Raw genomic sequence first — 24,093 nt, 5'->3', positions numbered from 1 at the left:
TCCTTTTATATTATTATCTCTTCTTATCGATTCTGCTAGTGGTTCTATAGCTAGCGCAAACAATAATGGTGATAGTGGGCATCCCTGCCGTGTTGACCTGCTTAAGTTAAATTGCTTTGATACATGTCCATTTACTGTCACTTTCGCTAACGGTCCCTTATATAATGCTTTAATCCAATTAATATACTTCTCCGGTAAACTGAATTTTTGCAATACTTTGAACAAGTAATTCCATTCTACTCTGTCGAAGGCCTTCTCTGCGTCTAAAGCAACTGCTACTGCCGGTGCTTTATTTCCTTCTACTGCATGAATTAAGTTAATAAATTTACAAATATTGTCTGTTGTGCGTCTTTTTTTGATAAATCCAGTTTGGTCTAAATTTACCATTTTCGGTACCTGTTCTGCTAATCTGTTCGCTAATAGTTTAGCTATTATCTTATAATCTGTGTTTAGCAGAGATATTGGTCTATATGACGCTGGTGAGAGTGGATCTTTCCCTTGTTTTAGTATCACTGTAATTATTGCTGTTTTACATGAATCTGGTAAGTTTTGTGTCTCATCAATCTGGTTGATTACATCCAGGAGGGGCGGTATTATTAGGTCTTTAAATGTTTTGTAGAATTCTATTGGGAGTCCATCCTCTCCTGGTGTCTTATTATTTGGTAAATTTTTTATTATCTCTTGTATTTCTACTGTTCCAAATGGTTCTGTTAATTTATTTTGTTCCTCTATTTGTAGTTTTGGTAGTTCAATTTTAGTCAAAAATTCATCTATTTTCCCTTCTTTCCCTTCGTTTTCGGTTCGGTATAATTGTTCATAGAATTCTCTGAAGTTTTCCTTAATTTCTTTTGGATTATATGTAATTTGTTTGTCTTTTTTCCTTGTTGCCAATACCATTTTCTTAGTTTGCTCTGTCTTAAGCTGCCATGCTAGGATTTTGTGTGTTTTTTCCCCTAGTTCATAATATTTCTGTTTTGTCTTCATTATATTCTTCTCCACCTTATATGTTTGTAATGTTTCATATTTTATTTTTTTATCCGTCAATTCTCTTCTTTTGGTTGTATCTTCCTTTATTGCTAATTTTTTTTCTATGTTTATTATTTCCCTTTCCAACTGCTCTGTTTCCTGATTATAGTCCTTCTTCATCTTGGTTGCATAACTTATTATTTGCCCTCTAATGAATGCTTTCATTGCGTCCCATAGTATAAACTTATCTTCCACTGATTCCGTATTTACTTCAAAGTACATTTTTAATTGTTTTTCAATAAATTCTCTAAAATCCTGTCTTTTAAGTAGCATGGGGTTTAATCTCCATCTATACATTCTTGGAGGGATGTCTTCTAGCTCTATTGCCAATAACAGGGGTGAGTGGTCCGATAATAGTCTAGCTTTATATTCCGTTTTCCTAACTCTCCCTTGTATGTGGGCTGATAACAGGAATAGGTCTATCCTTGAGTATGTTTTGTGTCTAGTCGAGTAGTATGAGTATTCCTTTTCTTTTGGGTTTTGTTTCCTCCATATGTCCACAAGTTTCATTTCTTGCATTGATTTAATTATAAATTTGGTTACTTTGTTCTTCCTGTTAATTTTTTTCCCCGTTTTATCCATATTTGGATCCAAATTCAGATTGAAATCCCCTCCTATTAGTATGTTCCCTTGCGTATTAGCTACCTTCAAAAAGATATCTTGCATAAACTTTTGATCTTCTTCGTTAGGTGAATATATATTAAGTAGATTCCAAAGCTCTGAATATATCTGACATTTTATCATAACATATCTCCCTGCTGGATCTATTATTTCCTCTTCTATTTTAAATGGCACATTTTTGCTAATTAATATAGCCACTCCTCTTGCTTTTGAATTATACGATGCTGCTGTTACATGTCCTACCCAATCTCTCTTTAATTTCTTGTGCTCCAATTCAGTTAAATGTGTTTCTTGGACAAATGCTATATCTATTTTTTCCTTTTTCAGTAAATTTAGTAGTTTCTTCCTTTTAATTTGGTTATGTATTCCATTAATATTTAGAGTCATATAGTTCAGCGTAGCCATTTTATATTTTGTTTATCTTCTCTTTCCGTTTTTCCATCATTACCTTTCCTCCTTTTCCATTTCTGTTTTCTTATTTTCAACTCTTTACCAGACAACATTCCTACAACATCCAACATTTTCCTTATTCTCCTATTTCTATCTTCTTTATCCCCAATCTCCCCTTCACCTCCTGAGTTGCCCTTTATCCCTTGTCGGACAACCACATCTCCCCTCTCCATTTGGATTTGCGAATCCACTCGCAAGCGTCAACTGATTTTGCAGTGACCGCTCTTTTCCCCCACCCAGCCCCCCCCAGAAAAGATTTCGTTTTTTATATGTCACAAAGGTCACTCTTTTAGTTCCCTCCTTATTCTCTCTATTCCATTACCTTCCCTTATTAATTCTTGTCTATACTCTCTATGTTTTCCTCTAATTACAGATACTTTCACATATGCCCATTGTCTCTATTCACTCTTATACCTCTTTACCCGCATACATATCAATCGTGGTCATTTTTACCCTCCTTACCCGTCTTCATCCCTCAGTCTATTTTTGTCTTTACCCACATACATATCAATCGTGATAATTTTTGCTCTCATTACCCGTCTTCATCCCCCAGTCTATTTTTGTAATTGTTCTGCAAATTTTCGTGCTTCTTCTGGATCCGAGAACAGTCTGTTTTGTTGTCCTGGAATAAATATTTTCAATACCGCAGGATGCTTCAGCGTAAATTTATATCCTTTCTTCCATAAGAACTCTGCATTGAACTCTTTTCTCTTCTTTAGGAGTTCAAAGCTTATATCTGGATAAATGAAGATTTTTTGCCCTTTATACTCCAGTGGTTTGTTGCCCTCTCTTACTTTTTCCATTGTCTTCTCCAGTACCTTTTCTCTTGTAGTATATCTTAGGAATTTTACTACAATAGATCTTGGTTTTTGTTGTGGTTGTGGTTTAGGGGCCAATGCTCTATGTGCCCTTTCTATTTCCATTTCTTGCTGTAGTTCTGGACATCCTAGGGCCTTAGGGATCCATTCTTTTATAAACTCCCTCATATTCTTGCCTTCTACATCTTCCTTAAGGCCCACTATCTTTATGTTATTTCTTCTGTTATAATTTTCCATTATATCTATTTTTTGGGCTAGTAATTCTTGTGTCTCTTTAGTTTTTTTATTAGATTCCTCCAATTTCTTTTTTAAGTCTTCTACCTCCATTTCTGCTGCTATTGCCCGTTCTTCCATCTTGTCCATTTTTTTCCCCATTTCTGTTAAGGTCATATCCATTTTATTTATTTTCTTTTCTGTGTTGTTTATTCTTCTTCTTAAATCATTGAATTCCTGTGTTTGCCATTCTTTAAATGACTCCATGTATCCTCTAACAAGAGCAAGTACCTCCTTTACCTTGCCTTTCTTTTCTTCTTCTATTTCCCTGTACTCTTCCTCTTCCTCTTCTTCTTCCTCTAGGTTGACCATCTGTTGTTTCTTTGCTGCCCTTTCCTCCTCTTCTTTCTTGTTTCCATTGTCTTCTGTGGTCTCTTCTTGCTGCAGGTGTTCTGCAGCTGTCGTTGCCGGCTGTGGAGATCGACTCCCCCGCTGGTCCCCCCTCCCGTCGGTGTGTTTTTTTTCATGCGCGGTTGCGCACTTTTACTCGGCTCTGTGAGCCATTGTTGTAGTTCTCTTTCTACCGACCTGAGGTAGTGGGGTCTTCTCTCCACAGCGGGCCTCTTCGGACAGGTAAGGCCTTCACCTTTTTCCTCCGTTGTCTTCTCTTCCTCTCTTCTTTCCGTTGATTTTGATTTTTCTCCTTTTGTCTCCATCTTCTTTCCACCTTTATACTCACTTTTCTTTAACTTGTATTTCTGTGCCTTTGTATTTTCTCTTGTTTTTCCCGACTTTTCTGGAGAGGGCTGGAGTTCACCGTCCGGCCACTACTCCATCACGTGACTCCCCCTTTCAGGTGCTGTCTGTGTGGAGTTTGTACGCTCTCCCCTTGTCTTGGACCAACAGCTCGGTCACCTGGCGAAGGCACCCGAACCTCCCATTGAAACGCCGGCATCCGGGGTGGTGGAGGAATTGGCTGAGAAGAGCGCGTTGCTCCCACCCCCCTCCCATGGTTGGAGAGGGATTAAACTGTGATCTCACGGCGCCGGGCTCGTCTCCAACAAAAGGAGCGGGAGACAGGGTCTGCCGTGCACGGAGCGAGGGGGAAGGCATCGCCAACAAGACGTTCGGTCCGGCGTCGCCGCTGAAGCGCAGACCCAGCGAGGATGGTCCCCAACTCCAGCCGCGTCTGTGTGTCCGGGAGCCGGGCGGGCTGAGTGCGGCGCTCCGATCCCCGGGATTCGGGACTCTGAGATCCCTCCACACCTCCGGCGTCTTCATTTTCACCTTCAGTGTGCATGCGCTATACTGGCACGGCGGCCAGCGGGCCAACTCTAATATATATTTAATATGATCTTGCGGGCCAAATATAATTATATTGAGGGCCAAATTTGGCCCGTGGGCCAGAGTTTGACATGTGTGCCCTAGAGGTTTGCCAGCTGTGACCAGAGAGTGGATGTGAACTGGGCGCCCTGTCGCTTGTCATTTGTGCTGGAACTCCGAACCTAGCAATCCAGTGGGTGAGTAGATTCCTGGCGCAGGACTCGGCGGAAGTGTCTCAGCACGATGGTTTCTGGCCACCTCATCATGTGGTCGACCACAGTCAACAAATAGCGGGCATCCCTGGACACCGGCAGGGGGCCCACGATGTTGACGTGTATGTGCTTGAACCTTTTGGCCAGGGAGTCAAACTGCTGTACTGGGGCTAGTAGGGTGGGATAGTAGGGTGGCACTCACCAGGTGGTGGACTTTGGAGGCCTGGTACTGCATGCAGTTTCTCAACATTTGGGCTAGCTGTTTCTTGAGGCCATGCCACACGAACTGTTCTGCCACCATGCGAACCGAGGTCTTGATCGAGGGGTGAGCGAGGTTGTGGAGACGTCACAGAGCAGCGTGTTGAGGCTGTCCAGCATTTTGAGCTCCCAGAGTCAGAGGCTCATCATAGCGGTGCGGAAAGCTTGTGTTTCTGCATCCTGCTTCTGTGCCTGCACTAGCTGGGTGTAGTTCAGGCCGGGGGCTAGGCTGTGGATGGTGGGCTGAGAGGACGCCTGCAATGACATTGTTCTTACCCGTTCAGTGTCGGATGTTGGTGGTGAACTCCGATGTATAGGACAGATGCCGCTGCTGCCGCACTGACCAGGGATCCTTTGACATGGTGAGGGCCTGAGTAAGCGGTTTGTGGTCAGTGAAAACAGTGAATAGCCTGCCCTCCAGGAAGTACCGGGAATGTCTGATGCCCAGGTACAGGGCCAGAAGCTCCCTGTTGAAGGCGCTGTATTTTAGTTCCGGGGGCGGAGGCACTTGCTGAAGAATGCAAGTGGGTGCAACTGTCCGTTGATTGATTGTTCCAGAGCACCCCTGACGGCCGTGGCTGAAGCGTCCACTGAGAGTGCGATGTGGCCGCCAGGCTGCGGGTGGGATAGTAGGGTGGCACTCACCAGGGTGTCCTTTGTCATGGTGAAAGCAATCTCGGCCTCTTCCATCTTGTTCTTGGCAGTGAGATCAACGGCCGCATGATGTGAGGCGCCCCAAGGTGGTGTGGTAAAAGTTGACCATCCCGGTGAATTCCTGTTGACCTTTGAGGGTGTCAGGCTTTGGAAACTGGCGTATGGCTGCGACCTTCTCTGGTGCTGGGGCAGTCCCATCCGCGGAGATGGTATGGCACAGGAATGGCAGGGACTCCTTGCCAAATTGGCACTTGGCCACATTGACAGTGAGACCGAACTCTGCCAGACGGGCGAATAGTGCACGGAGATAGACCTTGCGTTTATCATGGTTCCGACTGGCAATGAGGATGTCGTTGAGATAGATAAGCACGAAATCCAAGTCTCTGCCCACTGCGTCCATCAGCCGTTGAAATGTCTGGGCCGTGTTTTTAAAGGTCGAAAGGCATCCGCAGGAACTCGAATAGGCCGAACGGGGTAATGATGGTGGTCTTGCCGATGTCGTCGGGGTGGACCGGAACTTGATGGTAACTCCGTACCAGATCGACTTTCGAGAAGACTCAGGCGCCATGCAAGTTGGCCGTAAAGTCCTGTATATGCAGGATGGGGTATTGGTCTGGCGAGGTTGCATCATTGAGGTGACGGTAGTCCCCGCATGGGTGCCAATCCCAAGAAGGCTTCGGGATCATGTGGAGGGGGAAGGCCCAAGGGCTATCCGACCTGCGGACGATCTCCAGCTCCTGCAGTCGGATGAACTCCTCCTTTGCCAGTTGTAGATTCTCAGGGGGCAACCGCCTGGCTTTGGCATGGAAGGGGGCCTTGCGTCGAAATGTGGTGGTGGACTCCATGCTGGGTCATGGGGGAAGTGAACTGCGGCTGCAAGATGGTGGGGAATTCGTCGAGCATGTGAGAATATTCGTCCTTGAGGGCGTTGATGGAAGCTATTCCCAGATTGCACATGTTTGTGGAATCGAGGTGGACGAATTGGAACATGCAGGCATGTACCAATCACTTGCCTTTGATGTCCACCAACAGGCTGTGCACCAGGAGGAAATCGGCTCCCAGCAGTGCTGTACCCATTGATGGCAGTACGAACTTCCAGCAAAACCTGTCCTTGCCAATCTGAATCTTTGCACTGCATGTGCCGAAAGTCTTGATGGAGGATCCGTTGGCTCCCCTTAGGGTTGGACTCCGTGTGTGAGTGTGGGTCTCAAGGGCGGTCAAAGGAAGCACACTCAGTTCTGCTCTGGTGTTACCAGGAAGCGCCGGTCACTGGACTTAACAATCACATGCAGGAGGCTGTTAGTGCAGGTAGGGTGGTGTTCTTCCAGTTTGTGCTTGGGGGGTGCCTGCGGCCAACTGGGTCCTGGGCGGGTGACCTGGCTGAGGGCGGCCTCGTTTTCTTGCTTGGTCCGCCAGAGCATATTTGCATGGGCAGCGACCCTGTGTGGGTCTGAGAAATCCTCATCTGTCAGCAGGAGTTGGATGCTCAAGGAAAGCCTGTTTGAACATCAAGCAGGAACTATGGCCCTCTGCTAGTGCCATCATCTCGTCCATGAGGGCAGATGGGATTCTGTTGCACAGACCTTCCAGGTGTAGGAGCCTGGCAGCGCGCTGCTGATGGGAGAGGCCGAATGTCCCAAGGAGGAGACTTCTGAGAGTGAGGTATTTACCTTCCTCTGGTGGGCTGTGGATGAGGTCATCCACTCTGGCTGCGGTTTCTTCATTGAGCGCGCTCACAACGTGGTAGAACATTGTGGCATCTGAGGTGATGTGTCTGAGGTGAAACTGCGCCTCCGCTTGCCCGAACCAAGTGCGTGGGCATGGGTCCAGAAAGGGGGGGGGGGGGAAGTTTCATCGTGACCGCGCTGATTGCTGTTGCGTCCACATCGGGAGGCTAGACAATGGTGTGGGCTCGCTGGGGTCACCAATGTAGCGACTGCTACACAGAATGAAACACACCACTAACACGATGGGGGTTTCAAACCAAATGTTCATTCAAACTTTGCCTGTGTCATTTAGATATAGTGATTTTTGGTGGTGATGATTAATCGTAAATAAAATATTTTAAAAAAAGATTAGGATCATATTTCAATCTGACTATTCCCTCATCACTAGTCTCTCAAGGGCCGGACACCATTTTTCTTTATTTGGGAGAGGAAATAATCTATTTTTTAACCAAAAGTAGTCTTTATTCACAACAATTAAAAGGAAATCCACTCAAAGTCTCTTCCCACCCTTAGTTCTGTATCTATATATTTCCATTATTTTAAATTGTTACATTCATTTCTATTTAAATCATTGTGGCACCTTGTCATTATTCCTCCCTCTGTTGTTTTAGAGACTTCCTCTCAGTCTCATTCCCTCAATACTTGGTAGCGGAAAGACTGGTAGTCTGTGATCCTTCCTTACAGTTGCCTTGTGTTGGCTGCACCAAGCCTCAATGCATCCCCCAGCACATACTCCTGAAGCATGGAATGTGCCAGTTGGCAGCATTCCTGCACTGACATCTCCGTGATCTGAGAGACCATCGAGTTTTGAGTTGACTTAAGTGAGTCTTTCACCAAGTTGATGGTCTTCCAGTAGTTCTGGATCTCTGACTCTGAGTGCATCCCTCAGAACAGCCCGTAAATCAGAGTCCTTTGTCACGCTGCTGCTGGGCATGAACGGTGACAAGGCACCTTCCATTCTTCTCTACACTCTCTTGGCAAATCTGCATTCTGCAAAGAAGTGGGCAACTGTATCCTCTCTACTGCAGCCATCTCAGGGACAACGTGTGTTGTGGGTGATGTTCTGGATGTACAGGAAGGATCTGACTGGGAGGGCTCCTCTCAAAGCCAGCCAGGCCAAGTTCTGGTGCGTTTATCAGCACTGGCAATGAGGCATTCTGCCAGATGACCTGGACAGTCTTCTCAAGGAACCATTCCATGGATTCCTTGTCCCTCGGTCTCTGCAGGACGTTCTGTGCTGACCACTGCCTAATCATCTGGATAAACATTTCCATGTATGTTAGGTGGTGTGACAAAGACTAGGGAACAGGCCCATCCTTTGCAGTAGCTGGACAGGTAGAACCTCAGCTCATAGAGGCACTTGGTGCCCTCATACTTTGGTTCCTCACACAGCCTGATGTAGCCACACACATAGGTGGTCATCAGGATGAGGGCCACATTACATACGCCCTTGCCTCCATTGTCTGGCAACTTGTACGTGCTGACCTTTTTGACCTTTTCCATCTTGGATCCCCATATGAACTGGAAAACTGCTCTTGTAACCTTCTGGGCAGAGGTGCAGAAGATGGGCCACACCTGTGCCACGCACAGCAGTAATGAGAACACCTTGCACCGGATGACCAAGTTCTTCCCTGTTATTGAGAGGGAGCGCCACCTCAAAGCCCAATTTCTGGTGGACTTTTGCAAACCTCTCTAGCCAACTCTTGTTGCATGCTTTGCCTCTCCAAACCAGATCCCCACCACCTTCAGGTAGTCAGATCTGATTGTGGATGGGATGGTGGACCGGTCAGGTCAATTATCAAAGAGCACTGGTGTGCTCTTCTTCTAGTTTACCCTGGCACCCAATGAAAACTCAAATTGGTCACAGATGCCGATCAATCAGTGGACTAATTGCAAGTAGAACAAAAGTTGGCAATGCCATCCATGAACAGGAAGGCCTTGACCTAAGTGCCTCAACCACCTGGCAACATCACTCTTCATATGCCCTTCCTGATGGATTTAGCAATGGAGAGCATATCCATCATGTATGTGTGCAATATCTGGTCGAATGCATTTTCCTGGTCTAAGGTGATCAGACAGATCAGACCCCTTTATCTTGCATGTAGGCGATGGTATCTCTGAGCTGGGTGAGGCTGTCAGAGATTTTCATGCCCAGAATTATGTAGGTTTGGTCTAGGTGGATCACCTTCTCGGGGCAGACTTAACTCAATTGGCAATGGGCTTTGACAGGATATTATTGCCAACACTGATATGGATCTCCAATTCCTGATATCCTCCTTCTCTTCCTTCTGTTTGAAGATGAAGGTAATGATGCTCTTCCTTGTGGAATCTGACATGTTGCCTGTCAGAAGCTTAGCATTATATACTTCCAATGTGCCCCAGCCCAGCCAGACCCACAGAGGTGTGTACAATTCAGTCAGTAAGAATTTATCAGTAAGATGTCATTTCCAGGAGACTAACTTGACCAAAGGAACAGATCAAGTCTCTCAGCTCTCTGAGGTGATTGCTTGTCTAGACATTCCCATTTACTATTGTCTAAGATAGAGGACAGGAAATTGTGGGAGGCTATTCTGTCTGTATCCTTTGTGCCATACAGCCCAGCATAAAATTATCTACTGATCTTCTATATGCCTGTCTGTGAGGCTGTAGATCACCAACCTCCCTCTGTGAATCTTTTGGAAGAAGAGCATGAGCACATCTCATCCTGTTTCACTGTGCAGACTCTAATCTTCGAGGACAAGGAGGTGAATTGCAAGGCTTTCCAGCTCGTCACCTCTTGGAGTTCATCCCTCTCATCCACACCTTTCAAATGAAGGAAGAGAAATTGCTGCAGATCATTTTGTTGGCTGAGTTTCTTCTGCCTCTGCCTTGCTGTCTGAACACCTTTGAGGGTAAAGAACCTCTTAATGTTCTCCTTAGTCACGGGGAAATCAAAGAAGGGTTTCACAGTTCTTCAACCAGCAATCTCTTTCTTGAGTTCCTCTGCAGTCTCTGGTGTCAACAGCTTCATGTTCAGCTTCCACATTCCCCTGGCCACCTTCTGGTCCTCCTGTAGGTGACAGGAGGTGCAAAGAAGGCATGGTCAGTGATGAACACTGGCGTGAGGTCATGTGGTTTTGACCATGATGGCCTTCCACATGAAAATGAGGTCTACCTGGTTGAGCCATCCGATCTTGTCTGGGTGGGCTGCAGTTGTGCTCCATCTGCAAGGTTGCTGAAGGCATCACACAGCTGTGCATCCTCTACTGTCTCCATCAGTCTAGTCTATCCAGTCTGCTGTCAGCACTGCCAGATCATCCAGCCATATCGATAATGCAGTTGAAGACACTGGCCAGCCTGGATGTCACTAAGCAACGGTGGGAGCTGCTGGAAGATGGCCAGCCTTTCGCTCCACATGGATGAGGCGTACACTTTGATCAGTTGAAGCATGGTGTCATGGTATGTTAGGTCCACCACAAGGAGACATACCCCAACCACTTACAATTCACCTCCTTGTCCTCGAACCTTGGTGATTACAAAGTTGCCTCCCCACTGCAAGATACCCAGAATGGATGCACGACTCCCACTGCAAGATACCCAGAATGGATGCACGGCCATCGTTTCCCCATAACTATACAAATGGTTGCCACAATTGCAACCACCTCTGATTGTTTCTGAGTGTAGCAGTCCACACTCTTGTTGAAAGTCATATATGCCTTAGTGCGCATGTTGAGTGGTGTTATTTTAATCTCCATTGTTGTTCATCAGCGTCTCTGGTTAGCAGTAGTTACAGTCCATTGTCAATCAGCTTGATCCCTCATGCCCACTTCTTTGGTGAACTGCGGCACTGATTTGGGGCTCAGGAACAGGGGTTAATCTTCCTCTGGGAGTGGAGTCTCCTCAGGCAAAGCTGGTGGCTGTGGGCTCCTCTGTGTCCTGACTAGCTTGTTCTCTTCTCCTGTAATTGGAGAACAACGGCATCTGTGCTGTTCTGGATTTCCCAGAGCTGGGATGTGATGGTACCCGCACTGCTCTCTGTCTCCCAGAACAGGGAATCAATGGCTTCGGCCCTGCTCACGGTCTCCTGAAGCTGGGAGTCACTGGGTGCTGTACCTCCCACTGCGGGCTTATTTGGAACCCATTTTTTTCCTCTCCATTTTTGCACTTCCTTTATCTTTGTCCGGCACTTGTGCTGGGTTCACCCTGGGATAATGAGAGGTTACTGGTTTCTGTTTGCACCTTTACCCTTTTCTTCCCATTGCTTACAGCATAAGTTGCCAGTTTCTTTCATGGGGCTTTTGGGGATTTCTTTCTTTTCCTCCCTGTTTGCCATTTTTCTGCTCACTAGTAGGGAAGGTGGCAGAGCAGCAATGGGTGGGGTTTCTGCCAGAAATGGGGAAGGTGCAGGATAAATACATACCTATGTCTGCTCCTACATCTGATGGTCTTAATAAATATTCATGTCAAGGTCCTGGAAAACATGTACCACTTCTTTAATTTCATCACCTCTTGGTGAAGACAGAAATGGAAAATGAAATAGTGCTGGTCCTCAACATGCGTTGGGCACGTTTGAAAGCTCTGATGTTGGCTTCAATAGGATTTAGCCAAGTGAGTTTCACCCAGTGTTACAGCCAAATTATTCTGTTTTCTGAAATCAAAAGCCTCATGTTTGACAGTTGACAGAATTTTCCTTTTATCATTGTTCTGTTTCAATTTACCAGTACCCTAAAAATGTTAAGTGTATCTTCAGCAATGACGACACTAATATATGAAGATGAAGTACAGCCAAAATAACATTATATACTTTGACCCAAGATGAGTCACAACACGATTTTACTTAGCAAAGACATCAAATTGATTTGTTTCAATGTTTGTCAAAAACAGAGCTAAACAGGAAAGTCTGCAAATGTTGTGATTATAGTGCAATATATAAAAGTGCTGGGGAAACTCAACAGGTCTAGAGGGAGCAAAAGTATATAATGTTTTAGGTCTGAGACCTTTGTTGAGCTATGAGCAAAAAGCAGGCAGGCACCTGAACAATGGGGGGGGGGGGAGGAGGGAATAAGGGGCAGGGAGAGGTGCACAGGCCAACAGGCAAGAGGTCATAGGTGGAAATGGGTAGGAGAGCAGAAGAGAAAAAAAGCTGAGGAGTGATGGGAGGGGTAGCTCTCTGAATGGAGAGGGAAGAGGGTGGGGAGCTCAAGGAAAGGAGACAGACCTATAGGGTAAGAGAGAGAGAAGGAAACAGGGGAAGGGCCTAATGGAAACTGAAGTTGATATTAATGCCATCTGGTTGGACAGTGCCCAGATGAATTAGATGTTGTTACTCCAATTTGTGGGGAACCTCAGATTGGCAATGCATAGGAACATAGGAACATAGGAAGTAGGAACAGTAGTAGGGCAAAAATGGCCCATCGAGCCTGCTCCGCCATTCAATACGATCATGGGTGATCTAATTTATGACCTAACTCCACCTACCTGCCTTCTCCCCATATCCCTTAATTCCTCGATCATGTAAAATTTATCTAACCAAATTTTAAATATGTTTAATGAGGCAGCCTCAACCACTTCCCTGGTTAGAGAATTTCATACATTCACTACTCTCTGGGAAAAACTATTTTTCCTCATCTCTGTCCTAAATCTACTCCCCCGAATCTTGAGACTGTGTCGTCTGGTTTTAGTTTCCTCGGCCAGCTCAAAAAAACCTTCCTACATCTATCCTATCCATACCCTTCATAATCCTATATGTTTCTATAAGATGTCTCATTCTTCTGAACTCGAGCGAATACAATCCTAGATGATTTAATCTTTCATCATAAGTCAACCCCTTCATCCCAAGAATTAACCTAGTAAACCTCCTCTGGACCGTCTCCAAAGCCAGTATATCCTTCCTCAAATATGGAGACCAGAACTGGACACAGTACTCCAGGTGCGGTCTCACCAGTACCTTATACAGTTGCAACATTACCTCCCTACTCCTGAATTTAATTCCTCTAGCGATGAAGGGCAACATTCCTTTGCCTTCTTAATAACCTGCTGCACCTGCAACCTAACTTTTTGCGATTCATGCACAAGCACTCCCAAGTCCCTCTGCACAACAGCATGCTGTAGTTTTTCACCCTTTAAATAATATTCAGCTCTTTTATTTTTCTTGCCAAAGTGTATAACCTCACACTTACTAACATTGTACTCCATCTGCCAGACCTTTGCTCACTCATCCAGCTTAACTATATCCCTCTGCAGACTCTCCACATCCTCATTACAATTTGCTCTTCCACTCAATTTGGTGTCATCCGCAAACTTGGCTACACCACATTTTGTCCCCTCCTCCAAGTCATCAATTAAATGATGAACAGTTGTGGGCCTAACACTGACCCCTGCGGCACCCCACTTATCACTCTCTGCCAACCTGAAAAACTCCCATTTATCCCGACTCTCTGCCTCCTGTCAGACAACCAATTTTCAATCCAGGCCAATATACTTCCCCGGACTCCACTTTCCTGTAACTTACTGAGAAGTCTCTTGGCGGCACCTTATCAAACGCTTTCTGGAAATCCAAATATACAACATCAACCTGTTCCCCTCTATCCACCGCACCCATTATATCCTCAAAGAATCCTAACAAGTTCATGGACAAAAATGTCAGTGTGGGAATGAAATTGGTGGCCACTGGCCATTATTGCAGTGGGGAGAACAAAGGAGCTCATCAAAAAGATCTCTCAGTCTACATCCAGTTTCTCCAATGTAGAGGAGGCCATAACAGAAGCACTGGGCACAGTAGATGACCCCTGAAGATTCACACGTTAATTTTTCTTCTCCTCCTCCTACCTTTTCAGTCAGCCACCTGCCATTTGTTTCCTCATAGTTTGATGAAGGGCTCAGGCCTGAAAAGTTGGTCCTAACCATTTGCTTTCTATTGACTTTATGTAACCTGCTGACTTTCTCTAGTACTTTTCTATATTGTTAAAGATAGATTTTTTTTAAAATCTGGTTTTAGTAAGCTCTTTAATATGTTCCTTTATCATAACTTTCCAATTAATTTGTTTCCAGTAGCAGAGGTTATAATTCCTTTCTAACTATTGATTCAGAGTGAAATCCAGTTCCATGACCCGTAGAGAGATTCCAGCATTCACTGTTTAATTTCAGCATCTGAGGGCTTTTTTAAAATTTTCATAGCTTCTGGAATATCTGGTGCTGTATTTGGTTTAGAAATGTGTAATAAAAGAAGTTGTTGAATTTTTCCAGAAGATGCAGAGGAAAGTGGCAAGAATCCAATTATGGAGATCTTATGAAGGTGAAAATCTGCTGGAGATGACACAGACTTTAGTGCGAGTGAAACATGAGGTAAAGATTCAGTATGTTATTGACTTCATCCACTTTGCTGCCAACTTCCACCGTGACCTCATATTCACTTGGTTCATCTCTAGTAACAGAGATCTCTCTGTCTCCATCTCAGAAGAAAACTCTCATCAGATACCTTTTAAAAATCCACCAACTCCAACAGGTACTCAACTACACCTCTTCACACCCTGTCCCCATTCCTTTCCTTTCTCTCAATTCCTCTGCCTCCATTATATCTGCTCCCAGAATGAGGTTTTCCATGCTAGATCATTAGAGATGTCCTCCTTCTTCAAGCTACCCGCACATCAGCCCCGGCCTCCTCCGCACCAATGCACAACAATGATAGGATTCCAAATTGCCTTGCCTACCATCCCACCAACCTCCACATCTAAAATATCCTCCTCCGCCATTTCTGCTAACTAGTGTGTGATCCCAACACCAGACACATTTTCCCCTCTCCTCCCTTCTCTGCCTTCCACAGGGACTTCTCTCTCCATTACTCCCTTGTCCACTCCTCCCTCCCCACCAATTCCCTCCTAGGCACCTACCCCTGTGATTGCAGGAGATGTTCCACTTGCTCTCACATCTCCTCCCTCACCACGATTCGGGACCCTAGTCAGTCCTTCCAAATGAAGCAACAATTCATTTTTGAATCTGCAGGGGTCATCTAAAGTATCCGATGCTCCTGTTGTAGTCTACATTGGAGAGACTGGTCACAGACTGGGTACCTGTGTTTTCTTTTCACTCATACCTTGAGGAAGGGTTCAGGCCCGACACATTTGTAACACATCTTTATGTACTATGGACGATACTATACCAGCTGAGTTCCTCCAGCATTTCTGTGTTTTGACAGACTTTAGCATGACTTCCCAGGTGGACATTGCCCATTTGAATAATTTAAATTCAATTTCAGGAACTATTTCATTCGAAAGCAATGTGAGCAGAGAGCATTGTATAAGAGAGATTACAAGAAAAGTTTACAATTAAGTTACCCTATAATTAAGTATTTACTTTATATATGTACAGTATTTGTAAAATGGAAGTACTAAGCTCTGAAAAATGTATTTTTAGAAGATCAAAGGAAATTCTTCATGTATTGCAGCAGACAAGGCAAACATTAAATGTGCATTTTACATCTGTCTTCATTACATGAGCTGATGCTACCAGTAGTCGCCCAGGCTGAGTTGGAGACACTGTTCTGCTGATGAACTCAGGTGTGCCAAGTGCATTACGTGAAAATACAAGAACATGGTGACTCACATAAGCCATTCTGCACAACGTATATTGTGTAAGAGGTCTACCTAACCCTTATTGCAGCTGGAGACACAAAAAACTATAGAAACCGGAAAGTGGAGCAAAGAAATCAACCTGCTGGAAGAGCCCAGCAGGTCAAGCAGCATATATGAACACAAAGGGATAGTTGGAGTTTCAGCCTGGAACCATGCATCAGGATTGACCATATATTTGCCTCCACAGATGTTGTTTGACCTACTGAGTACCTATCTGTGCAAACTCATTGGTAATTCAAGTGTATGGAATTGGATTATTCCGAAGCACAACAGAACTAAAGAAATATCTACATTGTTTAAATATTTCGGTAATAAAGCAGGAGGCTCCACATAAGCTCTCAAATATTGACACTGTAAGAAGCAGCACAAGGTCCTTAGGAGATAGCAGAGCCCGATGTTTGGAAAATGTCCAGGTGTAGCAAAAGCAGACACTTCACAGTAAAGTCTCAGGGAAGGAAATCATCATCGTCGACAGAACAGCACAAAAGGAACAAATAGAACAGAATGTCAAAGCAGAAGCAGGCCCTTTGGCTTTTAGTACACATTGGCTTGAAATCAACAAGAACAATGTCTTTTTCTTTGCTAAATGCACTTTGGGAATAACATTGAACTTAAGCTTATGAAAGAAATCTTAACCTCCTTACTAATCTGCACTTTTATAAACAAGCTTCCAACATGCATCTGTTCATACTGCTCTGATAATCTCCTAATTACTCTGTCATCAACTCTGGCAAAACTATTCTTATCCATATTTGAGAATACATGCAGTGGTTTACATTCTACATAAATGCATCTACTGATTCTCTCAAATATTTTGAAAAATGCGGAAAAATATATGTTTAGCCATGGGTATCGTGAGAGATGATTCTCACACTCATCAGCAAGGAAGGTGTTCCTCTGCCAACCTGCCCCTGCTGCACCACTCTTCCCTCTTGGAAACATGGTCCATATCACAGGAACCACCTTTTGGCAAAGACAGATGAGTGGGCAAAGGTCTGGCAGATGGAGTACCATGTCACTGCCTTCAATACACCACCACAGTTATTTGAAGATTAAGACGTTAGACATTTGATACAACTTATAGTCTGCAGGGCAGCAGTGATACCTAGCACCTTTAGGTTTTTGACTAATCACAGCAGGAATGTCAAAGTACTGGTAAAGCTATCTCCACAAATAATCCAAATTCACTGGAAGGATAACTGGAGCAATGTTAACGTCCCTGTCAGGCCACGATCCCAGTATTGGGATCCAATTTACAGTCTCACCTACAATGGGGAGGCCATGTGTTTTTTACACCTGTCACAATACTCTTGAACAGACACCCTGTGCTAATCCCTGTCATGAAAAGAGATTAATAGGCAGAGATAAAATATATTGAAAGCCTCCTTTATGACATGCAACTCCTGGGAATTTCTGGCTCATGATTGCTTAAAGGGAGATGGTACTGAGAACCTTGGAGCCATGAATCAGGGCACATGGGTAAGTGGGAGAAGTTCACCACCAGCCTCATTAGCTACCTTAGAAACCACAGAGCAGAGTGGAATTAAGTCACCGTTGACCTTGAGAGACTACTTAAGAAGAAGAACACAAAAAAATTACATTACAAATTATTATTTAAAATATCAAAATACATTTTGATTAATGGCATCTTTTATCCTCACCTTAGTAAAATGAAAATGGTATAAAATCCATTGTTTTGCAAAATGGGTAGCACCATTTTGATCCTTAAAAGGAGAGGATAGTTTTTTGAATTAAAATTTGAAGCTGGAGGTGCAGGGTGGTTGGGATGAAACAGGCTAACAAGACAAGCCAAGACAAGCTAACAAAACAATTATTGTTACTGCCTCTTAAAAAATGTCTGATCATCCTAGTCAACTGAGAGATTACTGTTTATTGAGCTATATTTGAAATTGGCAGCAGAGGGCAGACTTTGATAAGCTTTCAGTCTCAAATCAAATACAGAACAATCTCAGCCAGAATCTGCTAAGCTCTGTGCTTCCAGCAGTATAATAGTCTATTGAGAATAAACTAACAGCCTACTTAAATATGCACAAACTTAAAATAAAAATTAAGCCAAATTCCAAATCACATAGAGCCAAAAAAATGAACTTTTTGGAACTTCCTGATCTATGATCTGTGTCACCTTGATGAACTCCACCCCCCCCCCCCCTCACCCCCCCACCCCACATAGTCGTGGCTGAGGTGAAGAGAATCCTATCCAAGGGTACTGAAGGACTGCTTGAGTACTTGTGATAGTTGAGCTCCTGTCAAGGTACAAAATGTACAATCAAGGCACACACAACAATTCAAACAGACTTTATTCGAATAACGCTAGTGGGAATGAGCAGACTGTAGTGTTGGGTAGACAAGATCACCTCACTAAGACTGTGTGGTCTCATTCAAAGAACACAGTCACAGGGTTCAGTATTTAAGGTATTTTCCTGCATACAAATTGGATATCATTTCTTTGAATGTATTGTTACAACTTATGTTTTACATTTTCTATATCCTCTTCCTAAAGATAAGGAAATGATTTGTTGTCAGTCATTTATTCTCATGTACAAGTTATAATTAAGAGACATCTTTCTGGTATACAAAAATCAACAGAAGTCTGGAAGGGTTGTTCTCAGTACACATCAGTATCTGTTCTCTACCTGCCTGATTTCTGGTTTCCAATGAACATGTGCAAGTGGCTAGTTTCACTCTAATCTTAAATTATTGAAGTTAGCAATGGTGGCCAAAACTTCTGAGCAAAAACAATGTGCCATCCAGGGACTGAGTGGCATTGTCAGTGTTACTGGATGTTTACTGCAGCCTTTGACAATATCTACATCGTGTCTGTCAAGTAGTAACTCAATCAGCTGCTTTTGAGGAGGAAATCGATTTATGAATGGGCTGCCTTTTGACGGTTCATTGACTCTATCAGTCGTCAGTTAGTACTATTAGGTTAAAGATATTAGGCAGGCATCAGGATATCTGAAGCATGGGGTTTCGGGTTCTGTAGAAGAGGTGAGAATTAATTTCTGTCTGGGAGGTTCTATGGATGCTTCTGACTGACTAAAACTTATGCTGGTTTTCTTATAAATGCAACTTTCTGCAATTCTACATTTATCCTTTGAACAGAACCTTCTACATTTCTACATTCCTCCCTGTTTACCATGACTATAATAACTAAAAAAGGTCTGTGGAGAAAACTTGGACAGCATTAAAACAGTAAATCTACAAGGGTAACTTGGTAGCTGGGAGCATAATAAATTCTTTTAATCCAGTGCCAAAGCTTTGTGCAAAGGGATAGGTGTAGCAGTCAGACATTTCACATCAATTTTATGTAAATCCTGTGTCTCTCTTTTTGCATGTGGTTCACCCATTTAGTGAAGTTGTCAGAGCTCCATACACAGTAGCCTTGACGTATAACTTTACAGGTCTCCCCACAAACAGCCAGGTCCATTGTCACAGTACACATGGAAACCATCTCTGTTGACAGCTGAGAAACCACCGTCCCAGCTACTTAGCCATTTCATTAGCTAATAGCCACCCAACACTGAGTCAGCAAATCAGTTCTTAGGTGCCTTTCCTGTACTGTCCTAGGGGAACAGGATCATAAAGACCTGCTCCATCCTAGAGATACCTCTCTTCATCCTAAACCAGGTTACCTCTGGCCAATCAGGGTATTAGTGTAGCTTCTGTACATGAGCCTTAGGGGGATCCATATATCCCAATTAACAGGACCACATCAAATTGGTAGTCAGTCGTGAATATGTTCTATGTCAAAAAACATTGAATACTGTGAAGTTTTACATCAACTTTCTCCCAGCTTTGGTATGGTTATGTATCTGTGGGTCCCCAAAAATGTCCTGTTACCCTGCTGTCCTCCACACGTTTGTGTCCTTATTTTGAATTGTCTCTGATCTGTTTAGTCTTAAAAATCCATTATCACTCCCTGTAAGATATTAATCTGTCACCCAAAATTTCTCTTTTCAATCACGGCTCCGGTATTCAGTTCACATATCAAGGCGATGAAAAGTCATAAAAATAAAGTTCTTATATTAGAATAATAAGTCTTTAGGTTTTAGGTGGACCTTTTACCTTCGGCCTGTTTGGTGTATCCAATGAGGGTGCCCTTCAAGCTTTACTGCAGTCAGTGTTGTTTAACAGCACCTGGTATGGCCATTCCTCACTGAGTTCTCAATTTCCTCTGATCCCATTTCCTCATGAGGATGTTATTTTCAGATTTGATGTTAGGATGTTCACCACTTTGATTCTGTTGGATTACCCTCCTTGATGTACCTGTGAATGCGCCGCTCAAAGAAGTCTTAATTAGATTACTCAAATATTTTCTCACGTTATCGCCTAATGATAATAAATTCATCCCCATTAGTGTGGGCTTTGCTCCCCAAGGTGTCCTAATTAGCTGTCCGTGGACCATCTCTGCAGCAGATAGCCCCGACTTAACCTGTGGTGTCACTCGCATTTTAAATAATGCTAGGGGTAGCACCTTTAGCCAATTTTAGCCCTGTTTCCTTAGTCAATTTTGCCAATTTAATTTTTTTAATGTTCTATTCACACATTCCACTATTTCTGCTGTATGGGTTTGATGGGAGTAGTGGAAATATTGCAGGATACCCTTATTCAATTCTTTATTTATCTCAGTTACAAATTGAGGACCATTATCTCAGTTTAGTACCTCAGGTAGAGCATAACAAGGAATTATTTCCCTTGATAAATTTTAAACTAATTGTTAAAGCAATTAAAGCAGCAATTTTTACAGCAATATACTTACAATAATTCAGTAAACTCATTATAAACATGAAAAAATGGCCTCATGGCAAGAGGAACATCTCTTCTGGCATGGTGTCCCTTTATCGACATTGTTTTATTGGCATGCAGCATTTCTTTGTTATTCTTTTTTCCCTGTCTGCTTCACTAAAATTTTGGATGCCACCATGTCTGTAGTGAGGTATTTACAGGAATATTTATCATTCCCTCCTTGCCAATGTGGGTGTAATTGTTCATATAAGCAAGTAACAAAGATATCAGGTACTGTACACGTTTGGCCAGCCGGCATAATTTATAACTGAGTATTGGGATGTGAAGTCACAACCTCTCTATTCCCATGGCAGAGGAGGCCCTCTACTGTAAGAAAGCAACTTTTAATTTTCTCACTGTCCCAGTTGTCCAGAAACTTGCTGTCTGCCTGTTCGCTTGGGTATCTTGTCTTTAGCCGCTTTCAGGTTCATCTTCCGCCTTGAGGGTGGCTGCAGCAGCAGATCCCAGCCTGAAGATTCACCTTTTAGGAGGCAGCCCTAAAAGGCTGCTACAGTCCACCTGAAAAGGCCTGTTTTTCCAGAGGTGCCTCTTAGCGCCTCCGCATCTTAAGGAGGCTGGGTGATTGGTGCCACCCGTCATAAATATGCGGCATAGCAATGGCTGTCCTCCTTACCCTTAATCCCCCATGCAGGTGGAACCACTCTGTGTTTCCCACACAGTTCCAGCTGCATGGGGATTTATAGATAGGGAAGACAGCCATTAATATGCTGCATTTTGAGCAGCAGAGAGTGGCCCCAATGCAGGAGTGGCCAGCTGGGCTGTGACAGCCCACACCACCCCTGCCCTGACATCCCCCGCTGGCCTGATGTCCCCCGCCAGCCGCCCCTGCCCCGACGTCCCCATGCTGCCCGCCCCTGCCCCGCTGCCAAACAGCCGAGCCTCTCCCCATTGCCTTAAACCCCCATCCCCGCTGCCAGACAGCCGCACCCCTGCCCGACAGCCACCCCCCTCTCCGCTGCCTGAGAGCCCCCTCCCCACTGCCTGATAGACCCAATCTTACTGGGGAGGGGATGTCAGCAGGATATGTCGGGGCAGGAGTGGTCGGCGGGAGATGTCAGGGCAGGGGAGGCCGTCAGGGGAATGTCGGGGCAGGGGCAGCGGGGAGTGAGGCTGTCGGGCAGCAGGGAGTTGGGTCACTGGCTGATAGAGTCATCAGCCTTCCCCTTAGCAGCCGCTTTCAGGCAGCTGCATTCAGGTGCCTGGGGGACTTCCAGTGCTCCGGCGATTATCCCTCCCAGAGGAGGGTTAGAAAGTGTGCCTCGGAGGTGCCTCCTGTTTTTTTCAGGTGGGTACCCTAAGAGCCGTATAGGGTTAGAATATGTGGCTTTACATCGGGGTATTCTGGCCACCTGAAAGAGCCTTCTGCTGCAGTTCAAATGGAATGGAAATATTTAGGCATTCTCCGTTAATTTTTAATTTAACTAATTATTGATTGAATTTCCTTTCAATTTGCAGGAACACTAGGTTAATCTATGATTGAGATTAAAGAGTTCTCATCTTAAAGAAAATTGGAGTGTTTTTACCAAAGTCGTTTGAAAGTGAATATTCTGAGTTAAAGGCCGTAGTAAAAATGTACACGGCAGTAAGCTTTTTGAAGCTCTGTCTTCTCAACAAATGTTATGCCACACATGTATGGCTCAATCTGAACCACTTCTTAACATTCTTATTCGGGATATAATTTGCCTCTAAGGTATTTCCTTCAAGGCTTTTGATCTGAAATTAAAAAAGAACCAAGTTAAAGTTGTCCTCAATGGTGGCCAGTCAGAAGATGGGGTGTTGTTCTGATTTGCAGGTGACCTTGTCAGCTTCTAAAAATCATTTAAAATGAGAGAATTTAAGACACAAAGTTGTTATTTACTCCATGCTGATATTCATAGTCCATTAGAGCAGCCTCCAATCACACCTGTTTTTACATTACACATCCTTCTATAGGCTGCTTTGCTCACTTCCCCTTAAAATCATTCATGGAATAGCCCCGCATAGGAACAGTCTTTAACTCCACATGTCTGTGCCAGTCCCAATGTGCAAGTTTAAACATCCCTCCATCCTCTTCAGATGCCTTTGGCTATCTGGAAGCCTCTTAAATGTTGTTATTGCATCTGTTTCCACCTCTTTTACTGGCAATTCATCTCAACTTCTTCAATATTTTGAAACTCTTTATCCAGAAAATGGTTTTATTGATTTCTTACTCAATTTATTCATGATCATTTGTTTCTTATGTCTACTTTAAATTATCTTCAATTTTACTTGTTTTCCATACACCATCCTGACTTTATTGACCACAGACAAGTAAGTACCTCCTGAGTTAATCTCCTGAGATAGAAGCCCCATCTAGCCTGACTTTGAATTTTTAAGCAGTAAGTTTGTAGACTGTAATTAGCCAGGATCGTTCACACCTCTTCAAGAAGGGGTCCATTTGAAAAAGAGTTATGAAATGGTTTAATCTTCTGAAAAGCAATAAATAAATCTTATGTAAATAAAAAAATGATCAGCAATGGTGCTTCCCTGCTAACATGAAGTAATGTATGAAAAATGTGCACTGATAAATGACTTGTTTTTAATGCCTAAATTTTCTCCATGTATTTTAAGAACTGCTAATTACAAGCCTGCTTTTGTTGATAACATATTTCATCTTTGGATCGTGTAAGTATTAAAAGTAGAACATTTAATGTGGGCTCATTGAAACAGCATTTAAAATGGCATTAGTATGTACATACAGATTAGCAGAACAAGGAAGGAGTAAGTAAGTTAGGAAGACAGCAAAAGTATCTCTCTCTCTCTGACAAAGGTGGGTGTCTGGGTTTGAGTATAAGTGGACAGAACTTTATATATTTTAACCCTGTTACAATCTGCTCCCATTCGTTTTTATAAACCATTTGCATCTATATTTTCCCACGCTATAAATTGTGCGTTTTTTTTTCCTCAAGCATGTTAATATTTTAATAGTAACTACCAGATTTTTAATCTGAAATGATCATTTGTGGTCTTTAAATGTCCCAATTAATGTAATGTAATGTCTTCTACAGGGGTTCTGTTTTGACACTTGGAAGCCTCCACTTCTAACTTGATAAACTGGAGTAAAGTTCAATGTGTGTCTTTTCAGACAGCTTTTACTGTTTTTGCTGTTGCTCCGTACCCTATGTCATCCCCCTCTTTTTCTTCTAATATGTCATTTTGTTTTCTCGTTACTTTATTAATCATTAAGTGCTTTTTGTTTATTTTCCTTATCCCTATTCTGTTGTTGTTTATCATGCCAGTTGCTCTCTGATTGCAATACCTGCCATGTTTTTTGTTGTCTATTTTGAGTGCCTCTTCTACTTATATTAACCCTTCAATTCTCATTCCTTTCCTCATC

The 24,093-nt window shown here is 43.6% G+C and overlaps 1 protein-coding gene across 9 annotated transcripts in view; it reads right to left on the bottom strand.

Moving 5' to 3' along the window:
- sgip1a (SH3GL interacting endocytic adaptor 1a) overlaps positions 1 to 21,318 on the bottom strand; it is a 247,037-nt gene extending 225,719 nt beyond the window's left edge. For 2 of the 9 annotated variants that reach the window (XM_069938387.1, XM_069938388.1), the window contains exon 1: positions 19,998 to 21,315. The gene's annotated coding sequence lies outside the window, so the exon portion shown is untranslated. Of the gene's footprint in view, positions 1 to 19,997 lie in introns of all 9 variants that reach the window. The other 7 variants (XM_069938390.1, XM_069938396.1, XR_011357752.1 and 4 more) reach the window with 6 other exon arrangements.
- Between the last annotated feature and the right edge of the window lie 2,775 nt (positions 21,319 to 24,093).

Source organism: Narcine bancroftii, chromosome 5 (genome assembly GCF_036971445.1).
Source record: "Narcine bancroftii isolate sNarBan1 chromosome 5, sNarBan1.hap1, whole genome shotgun sequence".
NCBI classification, from domain to species: Eukaryota; Metazoa; Chordata; class Chondrichthyes; order Torpediniformes; family Narcinidae; genus Narcine; species Narcine bancroftii.
The sequence above is the reverse complement of the archived record's forward strand: the minus strand, read 5'-3'. Positions and strand labels throughout refer to the sequence as shown.